Source organism: Drosophila sechellia, unplaced genomic scaffold (assembly GCF_004382195.2).
Source record: "Drosophila sechellia strain sech25 unplaced genomic scaffold, ASM438219v1 U_221, whole genome shotgun sequence".
Classification (NCBI taxonomy): Eukaryota; Metazoa; Arthropoda; class Insecta; order Diptera; family Drosophilidae; genus Drosophila; species Drosophila sechellia.
Genome location: NW_022611162.1, coordinates 22240 through 28775, shown reverse-complemented (window position 1 = coordinate 28775; position 6536 = coordinate 22240). Strand labels below are relative to the sequence as shown.

At 36.0% G+C, this 6536-nt stretch overlaps 1 non-coding gene and 2 pseudogenes across 1 annotated transcript; all 3 read left to right on the top strand.

Annotated features, from left to right (window-relative positions):
• The first annotated feature begins 535 nt into the window (after positions 1-535).
• LOC116802800 lies at positions 536-2529 on the top strand. The gene has a single exon (XR_004363145.1). It is a non-coding gene; the product is annotated as a small subunit ribosomal RNA (ribosomal RNA).
• A 685-nt stretch (positions 2530-3214) lies between these two features.
• LOC116802798 lies at positions 3215-3395 on the top strand (annotated as a pseudogene).
• A 393-nt stretch (positions 3396-3788) lies between these two features.
• Positions 3789-6536, top strand: LOC116802797 (annotated as a pseudogene).

The window sequence follows — 6536 nt, the reverse complement described above, 5'->3', positions numbered from 1 at the left end:
TGAAAGAAATATAAAATTATATATTAAATGTGGAAATATTATCATATGCGCTTGGTTTTATGTTATATATTACCAGAGAGATATATGAAAAGAGATAAATTTTAAATTTATCTTCAAAATGCAAATGATTTAACTTAATATTTATATTGGTTAAACAAAAATTGTACATGTGTGGATACAATAATTATGTATGTTGGAAATAAAATGATATTTTATAATGAAATATGTATATATAAAAAGATAAAATTATAGAAACATATATATTACAATAATTATATGAAATTCTTGTTATATTGGTAAAACAAGTATAAATTAAAAATGAAAATATGGATTACGAATGCTATATAAAAATGGCCGTAATCGAATAGATTTTTTACTTATATTTATATATTTAAAATTTTACCCAAAGGCGAAATATTGAATTTTATTCAATATAATAAAAATCATGGAATTATATAAAGTGAAAAATCTATATATCTATTATATTGCTTATTTCGATTCAAAAAATATGAATGGAATATGAAGGAAAAACATTATTCTGGTTGATCCTGCCAGTAGTTATATGCTTGTCTCAAAGATTAAGCCATGCATGTCTAAGTACACACGAATTAAAAGTGAAACCGCAAAAGGCTCATTATATCAGTTATGGTTCCTTAGATCGTTAACAGTTACTTGGATAACTGTGGTAATTCTAGAGCTAATACATGCAATTAAAACATGAACCTTATGGGACATGTGCTTTTATTAGGCTAAAACCAAGCGATCGCAAGATCGTTATATTGGTTGAACTCTAGATAACATGCAGATCGTATGGTCTTGTACCGACGACAGATCTTTCAAATGTCTGCCCTATCAACTTTTGATGGTAGTATCTAGGACTACCATGGTTGCAACGGGTAACGGGGAATCAGGGTTCGATTCCGGAGAGGGAGCCTGAGAAACGGCTACCACATCTAAGGAAGGCAGCAGGCGCGTAAATTACCCACTCCCAGCTCGGGGAGGTAGTGACGAAAAATAACAATACAGGACTCATATCCGAGGCCCTGTAATTGGAATGAGTACACTTTAAATCCTTTAACAAGGACCAATTGGAGGGCAAGTCTGGTGCCAGCAGCCGCGGTAATTCCAGCTCCAATAGCGTATATTAAAGTTGTTGCGGTTAAAACGTTCGTAGTTGAACTTGTGCTTCATACGGGTAGTACAACTTACAATTGTGGTTAGTACTATACTTTATGTATGTAAGCGTATTACCGGTGGAGTTCTTATATGTGATTAAATACTTGTATTTTTTCATATGTTCCTCCTATTTAAAAACCTGCACTAGTGCTCTTAAACGAGTGTTATTGTGGGCCGGTACTATTACTTTGAACAAATTAGAGTGCTTAAAGCAGGCTTCAAATGCCTGAATATTCTGTGCATGGGATAATGAAATAAGACCTCTGTTCTGCTTTCATTGGTTTTCAGATCAAGAGGTAATGATTAATAGAAGCAGTTTGGGGGCATTAGTATTACGACGCGAGAGGTGAAATTCTTGGACCGTCGTAAGACTAACTTAAGCGAAAGCATTTGCCAAAGATGTTTTCATTAATCAAGAACGAAAGTTAGAGGTTCGAAGGCGATCAGATACCGCCCTAGTTCTAACCATAAACGATGCCAGCTAGCAATTGGGTGTAGCTACTTTTATGGCTCTCTCAGTCGCTTCCCGGGAAACCAAAGCTTTTGGGCTCCGGGGGAAGTATGGTTGCAAAGCTGAAACTTAAAGGAATTGACGGAAGGGCACCACCAGGAGTGGAGCCTGCGGCTTAATTTGACTCAACACGGGAAAACTTACCAGGTCCGAACATAAGTGTGTAAGACAGATGATAGCTCTTTCTCGAATCTATGGGTGGTGGTGCATGGCCGTTCTTAGTTCGTGGAGTGATTTGTCTGGTTAATTCCGATAACGAACGAGACTCAAATATATTAAATAGATATCTTCAGGATTATGGTGCTGAAGCTTATGTAGCCTTATTCATGGTGGCAGTAAAATGTTTATTGTGTTTGAATGTGTTTATGTAAGTGGAGCCGTACCTGTTTGGTTTGTCCCATTATAAGGACACTAGCTCTTAAATGGACAAATTGCGTCTAGCAATAATGAGATTGAGCAATAACAGGTCTGTGATGCCCTTAGATGTCCTGGGCTGCACGCGCGCTACAATGAAAGTATCAACGTGTATTTCCTAGACCGAGAGGTCCGGGTAAACCGCTGAACCACTTTCATGCTTGGGATTGTGAACTGAAACTGTTCACATGAACTTGGATTCCCAGTAAGTGTGAGTCATTAACTCGCATTGATTACGTCCCTGCCCTTTGTACACAACCGCCCGTCGCTACTACCCGATTGAATTATTTGTGAGGTCTCCGGACGTGATCACTGTGACGCCTTGCGTGGTTACGGTTTGTTTCGCAAAATTTGACCGAACTTGATTATTTAGAGGAAGTAAAAGTCGTAACAAGGTTTCCGTAGGTGAACCTGCGGAAGGATCATTATTGTATAATATCTTATCGTTTAATAAATATTTGTTATAATACAAATAATACAATTTACCAAAATAAAAATATTACAAATGATTCCACGGAATCAAAAGTTAAGTCAAAATAAAATGAAGATGGCTTTTATTTTATATGTGGGGCTTGGCAACCTCATTAAAAAGACTTTAACATTATTAATGTTGCTGTGCGTATTTGTGGCAGTACTTACTACAACAACGGCGTTTCCTATAAAAACAAATTCTCGAAAATGGAAATCGAAGAAACCTAAACTAAATTCGAAAGTAGAAGTCGAATTAAAATAAAATAATTTTGAATGTGTGGTAATCAAAATAAGTGTGTGTGTATATGGACCATAATATACACGCGTTGCGAATATGTATTGTTCATCTATGTTATGAGCATACGTTGGCTAATGCAACAACCTAAAATATACAATGTTTGTACCTGTCATCCATCAGGTTAATGTTTATATAAATTTTGCAGTATGTGTCACCCAAAATAGCAAACCATAACCAGATTATTATGATACATAATGCTTATATGAAACTAAGACATTTCGCAACATTTATTTTAGGTATAAAAATAAATTTATTGAAGGAATTGATATATGCCAGTAAAAATGGTGTATTTTTAATTTCTTTCAATAAAACAATATTGACATTATATAAAATTGAATTATAAAAACTCTAAGCGGTGGATCACTCGGCTCATGGGTCGATGAAGAACGCAGCAAACTGTGCGTCATCGGTGTGAACTGCAGGACACATGAACATCGACATTTTTGAACGCATATCGCAGTCCATGCTGTTATGTACTTTAATTAATTTTATAGTGCTGCTTGGACTACATATGGTTGAGGGTTGTAAGACTATGCTAATTAAGTTGTTTATAAATTTTTTATAAGCATATGGTATATTATTGGATTAAATAATGATTTTATTCATATATTAAAAAAGAAATGAAAAACATTATCTCACATTTGAATGTGAAAAACGAAGAGAAATATTTTCTTTTTCAATCAAATAATACTGAGAAATGTCTAGCATAAAAAATTGAAATATTTTTCATCTAGAATTGTCTCTTATTAATGATTCGGAAAAAGAAAAATCTTGGTTTTGTTATTATTCTTCGTTGGTTCGTTAAATGGATAAAAATGACTTTGCTTACAAGAACTATTGGAACTATTTATAACGAATTTAATTGATTGTTTTATCATTTATATATAAAGAATTTATGGCAAAATATAGTTATATATACAACCTCAACTCATATGGGACTACCCCCTGAATTTAAGCATATTAATTAGGGGAGGAAAAGAAACTAACAAGGATTTTCTTAGTAGCGGCGAGCGAAAAGAAAACAGTTCAGCACTAAGTCACTTTGTCTATATGGCAAATGTGAGATGCAGTGTATGGAGCGTCAATATTCTAGTATGAGAAATTAATGATTTAAGTCCTTCTTAAATGAGGCCATTTACCATAGAGGGTGCCAGGCCCGTATAACGTTAATGATTGCTAGATGATGTTTCCAAAGAGTCGTGTTGCTTGATAGTGCAGCACTAAGTGGGTGGTAAACTCCATCTAAAACTAAATATAACCATGAGACCGATAGTAAACAAGTACCGTGAGGGAAAGTTGAAAAGAACTCTGAATAGAGAGTTAAACAGTACGTGAAACTGCTTAGAGGTTAAGCCCGATGAACCTGAATATCCGTTATGGAAAATTCATCATTAAAATTGTAATATTTAAATAATATTATTAAGAATAATGTGCATTTTTTCCATATAAGGACATTGTAATCTATTAGCATATCCCAAATTTATCATAAAATATAACTTATAGTTTATTCCAATTAAATTGCTTGCATTTTAACACAGAATAAATGTTATTAATTTGATAAAGTGCTGATAGATTTATATTATTACAGAGCGTTAATTTTTCGGAATTATATAATGGCATAATTATCATTGATTTTTGTGTTTATTATATGCTCTTGTATGATTAACAATGCGAAAGATTCAGGATACCTTCGGGACCCGTCTTGAAACACGGACCAAGGAGTCTAACATATGTGCAAGTTATTGGGATGTAAACCTAATAGCGTAATTAACTTGACTAATAATGGGATTAGTTTTTTAGCTATTTATAGCTAATTAACACAATCCCGGGGCGTTCTATATAGTTATGTATAATGTATATTTATATTATTTATGCCTCTAACTGGAACGTACCTTGAGCATATATGCTGTGACCCGAAAGATGGTGAACTATACTTGATCAGGTTGAAGTCAGGGGAAACCCTGATGGAAGACCGAAACAGTTCTGACGTGCAAATCGATTGTCAGAATTGAGTATAGGGGCGAAAGACCAATCGAACCATCTAGTAGCTGGTTCCTTCCGAAGTTTCCCTCAGGATAGCTGGTGCATTTTAATATTATATAAAATAATCTTATCTGGTAAAGCGAATGATTAGAGGCCTTAGGGTCGAAACGATCTTAACCTATTCTCAAACTTTAAATGGGTAAGAACCTTAACTTTCTTGATATGAAGTTCAAGGTTATGATATAATGTGCCCAGTGGGCCACTTTTGGTAAGCAGAACTGGCGCTGTGGGATGAACCAAACGTAATGTTACGGTGCCCAAATTAACAACTCATGCAGATACCATGAAAGGCGTTGGTTGCTTAAAACAGCAGGACGGTGATCATGGAAGTCGAAATCCGCTAAGGAGTGTGTAACAACTCACCTGCCGAAGCAACTAGCCCTTAAAATGGATGGCGCTTAAGTTGTATACCTATACATTACCGCTAAAGTAGATGATTTATATTACTTGTGATATAAATTTTGAAACTTTAGTGAGTAGGAAGGTACAATGGTATGCGTAGAAGTGTTTGGCGTAAGCCTGCATGGAGCTGCCATTGGTACAGATCTTGGTGGTAGTAGCAAATAATCGAATGAGACCTTGGAGGACTGAAGTGGAGAAGGGTTTCGTGTGAACAGTGGTTGATCACGAGTTAGTCGGTCCTAAGTTCAAGGCGAAAGCCGAAAATTTTCAAGTAAAACAAAAATGCCTAACTATATAAACAAAGCGAATATAATACACTTGAATAATTTTGAACGAAAGGGAATACGGTTCCAATTCCGTAACCTGTTGAGTATCCGTTTGTTATTAAATATGGGCCTCGTGCTCATCCTGGCAACAGGAACGACCATAAAGAAGCCGTCGAGAGATATCGGAAGAGTTTTCTTTTCTGTTTTATAGCCGTACTACCATGGAAGTCTTTCGCAGAGAGATATGGTAGATGGGCTAGAAGAGCATGACATATACTGTTGTGTCGATATTTTCTCCTCGGACCTTGAAAATTTATGGTGGGGACACGCAAACTTCTCAACAGGCCGTACCAATATCCGCAGCTGGTCTCCAAGGTGAAGAGTCTCTAGTCGATAGAATAATGTAGGTAAGGGAAGTCGGCAAATTAGATCCGTAACTTCGGGATAAGGATTGGCTCTGAAGATTGAGATAGTCGGGCTTGATTGGGAAACAATAACATGGTTTATGTGCTCGTTCTGGGTAAATAGAGTTTCTAGCATTTATGTTAGTTACTTGTTCCCCGGATAGTTTAGTTACGTAGCCAATTGTGGAACTTTCTTGCTAAAATTTTTAAGAATACTATTTGGGTTAAACCAATTAGTTCTTATCAATTATAACGATTATCAATTAACAATCAATTCAGAACTGGCACGGACTTGGGGAATCCGACTGTCTAATTAAAACAAAGCATTGTGATGGCCCTAGCGGGTGTTGACACAATGTGATTTCTGCCCAGTGCTCTGAATGTCAAAGTGAAGAAATTCAAGTAAGCGCGGGTCAACGGCGGGAGTAACTATGACTCTCTTAAGGTAGCCAAATGCCTCGTCATCTAATTAGTGACGCGCATGAATGGATTAACGACGGACGTGTTTTCGTTGCGCTCGTGTACAGATTGCGAAGAACTTGGTTTTCCGT